Genomic DNA, 4,263 nt, shown 5'->3' on the forward strand with positions numbered 1-4,263 from the left:
TGTTGGACCGGTAACTGCACTAGGGAGCCGCCCACGTGATATTGTCCACTTTGGGCTGCCCCGGGGTTTCCCCGCACGGCAACAACCCCTCACGGTTTTGCTTTCTAAAACGCGTCACTGGTAGGAGAAGACTCCCACTTCCTTATAAGGAAGAGAAGACTCCCTAGCCTCACCGATGTGGGATGCTCCTGCATTGCTACAGGAGCGGTGGGTTTAAGGACGAGGATTTGACCTGCCGAGGGAACACCGAGTCTGCTGACCCAACATTATTGATTTCTTAAAACACATAAAATCGTATTATAACATCGACAGAGACAAATAATAAAATAAAACATTAAAATCGAAATGTGTCTCGCTGCATTGTGCGAATACTCTTCTAATATTAATTAATCCATAAGTTATTAACTAAAATATATATTTTATTTGTCTGGATTTAGTGGATTACGATATCGTGAAACACGTTAATTAAATATTTTAGTGAAATATAATTTTTTTTAATACCACAACAATGAGAAATTACCCAATAAATGGGGAAGTGTAAGCGTTTACATCATAAATAATAAATAAAGCTTATAATCTAATAATCTAAACCAAACTAGGTGAAGATTAACATCAAGTGTTGTTACGATCACCAATGATTCTATTCAACTTGTGATGCTATACATCTTCAAAAATATTATTTCCAAAAATGCCCCTAATGGCAATCCTCGCTCCACTCAAACCTTGTGAGGGCCTCACCACCTGAAGATCCTCATGATACATGTCATTTAGAAAGAAAAAAATGTTAGACTTAACGCTTAGTGAGGTCAAACATGTTTATAGATAAAGTTATAAATCAAAAAAATCAACAATATAAGGTTCAAACGAATGAGGAGTTCGTGCCAAAGTGAATACCGAGCAAGACAACGCGGGAGACCCGATTTTCATTGATTGTGGCTCAAAGCAAAAGTAGGCTACGAATGTATGTTATAAAGCTTCTATTATGGAACATTGGTCATTGAGTTGAACCATCCACAATCTGTAGTTCAAGTCCCCCAATGAACTAAGATATGCTCGTTTGCTAGAATCTAATCATTACGGGTCACATAATCATTACGGGTCACATGATCATCGAGTTCAACCATCCACGGTCTGTAGTTTGAGTGAGTCCCCTGACACATGTATCTAGCTATTATATAAATCAGCTTCTATGCTTATGGATCCACTGCATATAGTTTAATCACTACAAAAATGCAGAGTATCAGCGAGAGAAAATTCCCTTGCAAATCCGTCGCTAAAAGGGTAATCCGTCGCTGATATTTCGTCGGTCAAATGCTCGTAGGTAATGCTATCAGCGACTATTCAGCAACAGATATCAACGACGGATTTGCGAGGGATACTTTCAACGACGGATCAGTGAGGGAAGTATTTAGCGACGAATCAACGAGGGAATCTTCAACGACGGATCAGCGAAGGAACCTTTTGTGACGGATCAGCGAGGGATCCTTCAGCGATGGATCAACGAGGGAATTTTCAAGGACTTTTAGCGACGAATTTTCCCTCGCTAATCCGTCACTAATTTGTATAAATTTAAAAAATAAATTTTTTGACATTACATAATTCCTGTATTTATTTATAAAAAACCTGAAAATAATAATATAACAAACCAAAACTGTGAACAAATTTTATTAACTAATTCATACGATTTAAAGTATGGATTCATACAATTTAATCTTCAAATACATACAATCTAACTATCAGGAGGTGAGGGAGGTGGGAAAACGTATCCTGATTGCCGCATAAACGCAGCAAAATGCTCCGATAATGCGACCTGATGGGCTAATGCAACAGCTTGTCTGGCCTGTTCGGCTTCCGAGGCAGCTTGTCTGGCCTCCAAATCTGCCCTATTCTTCCGTTCGATCTCCAGTTCCTCTTCTACCCTTACCAACTTCTCTCTCAACTCCGTTACCTGTAAATATTCAATATTCGACAAAATCAGTAATTTGTTCGCAATTTTAGTAATGAGAAAGTTTATAACAATATAACCAACATACCTCCACTCTTGACTCGTATGATGACTCGCTACTGCTACATCTACCCGTCATAGCATAAGAGGGATCCTGGGTGGTCCCGAAACCAAATATTCGGCCTTTCGTTCGTCCTCCGACACTTTGCTCCCAAAGAGATGCCTGATCAGGGGGAGGGCTGTCGGTACTAGATTGTGACTCACCCCTAAACGATTGAAATTGCTCCTATCGTTCACCAAAACAAAAACGGGTGACGTTATGTATGTAGATATTTCAGCAACATAACGACTGTAAATCAAACATAACCAATGCCTGTTTTTAACAACTAAACATTCTAATAATACCAATGTTCGAAGTCACATTCTCAACCTATTTACTTAGCCTAGCATCTGTCCAACAATGACAACCCAAACTAATAGCATCACCATATTTATTAAAATATATTACCTTGGGTGCTTGCTCTTCCCATGTCATGGCATCATGTACCATGTGATCGTTCACCATTTGAAAATAACCTTCATTATGATCCACTATAGGATTAGAAGATTGACCCACGTCTTGATGAGATGCATGACAATAGGTTTCACCATGTCCCCACCAAATGGTATAATCAGGCATGAAACCATATTTCATCAAGTGCAGTTTCACGTCTTCTCTTTCTCTATAGGCTTCGTTTCTACACTTGGAACAAGGACATCTAATGTGGAACACTATCCCACCACGTGTAGTTCCCCTTTCAACATAATCTTCATTGGCATAGGCAATGTCCAAAAAACCTTCCAAGTGTTTAACATAGGTCCGGCTAAGAGCCCCTCGATTATCATTCTTTCTATACATCCATCCTCTATCTGTCGACATATTCAATAACTACAACAAAGAAAGAAGTAGTTAGTTGACATAATCAACGTAGAGGTTTAGAGGAGTTTCAGATGACTTTAAAACTCTAACGGTTTGACTACTTGAAAGTCAAACCGTAGGTGTGAATGAAATTGGCGGTCTTTGAACGAGTTGAGAAGCCTACATGTAAAGTTTTGACTAATAAAAAGTCAAACCATAGGTTTAGATGAGTTTCAAATGACTTTAAAACTCCAAGTGTAACAGTTTGACTACTTGAAACCGTAAGTGTGAATGAAATTGGCGGTCTTTGAACGAGTTGAGAAACCTACATGTAAAGTTTTGACTACTAGAAAGTCAAACCATATGTTTAGAGAAGTTTCGGATGACTTTAAAACTCTAAGTGTAAATGTTTGAACGTAAGTGTAAAGGTTTGAACGAGTAGAGAAGCCTATGTATTTAAAAATTTCGCCGGCATAATGGCTATAAAATGAATATTTCCAAATGAATTAAGTTTAATGTTTGCCCAACAATTGGCAACCCAACTACAAATATATATATATATATATATATATATAATCAAGCCTAATGTTTGCCCAACAATTGACAACACAACTAATTAACACTAACCAATGAATATGTAAAATTTAACAATCAATAAACATAATCATGTTAGCAATGTTCAAAGTACTTGAATTTTAAAAGTGTTATAAAACTATCTTATTTTGTTAGCGTTTTATGTATGTAAACCCGTATTGTTAGAAATTTTTTACATCCCACACATTACACAAATACACGTACCAATATTTAATTACTCAAAAAATATTTAATAAAAATCAATAAATAAACAGATTTATTACACTCTAAAATAAATGATGTGATAAAGCTAACTCTGGAAGGTGATTAAAACAAACCATGTACCAACAGAAGAAATAATTACCAATTTATCTTTTATGTTATTTTAAGATATAACATTAATTATTTAAATGATTGGTTCACATTGATCCTTACAGTTACCACAAACTAATAATTTTCATTTGATTAGGCCCATATATATATATATATATATATATATATATAGGTGGAGGTTCAAACGAGAACCCCTGTGATTTACGAAAACGCGAGAACAACTCAATAACCACAAACTTTTTTAATTAATAAATTAACTTTTATTATATATAAATAATTTAAAAAGGGCAGTATTGTAATTAAGTAATTTTTATAATTTTTATTTTATTTTAATTAACCATGTTTATCTTCACGTTTCCATGTCTTCTTCTCCTTCATTCATGCTTCTCCTTCATTCAAGCRTATTTTYTTTCTCGTTCAACATAATCTTCATGTGATAGTGATATCACATGATTATCACACCCATATCACACCAAATCGGTAGTCGATTTTTTAAGTTAACCCTAGCCGAACG

Source organism: Cynara cardunculus, assembly GCF_001531365.2.
Source record: "Cynara cardunculus var. scolymus isolate 2C chromosome LG 4, CcrdV1, whole genome shotgun sequence".
NCBI lineage: Eukaryota > Viridiplantae > Streptophyta > Magnoliopsida > Asterales > Asteraceae > Cynara > Cynara cardunculus.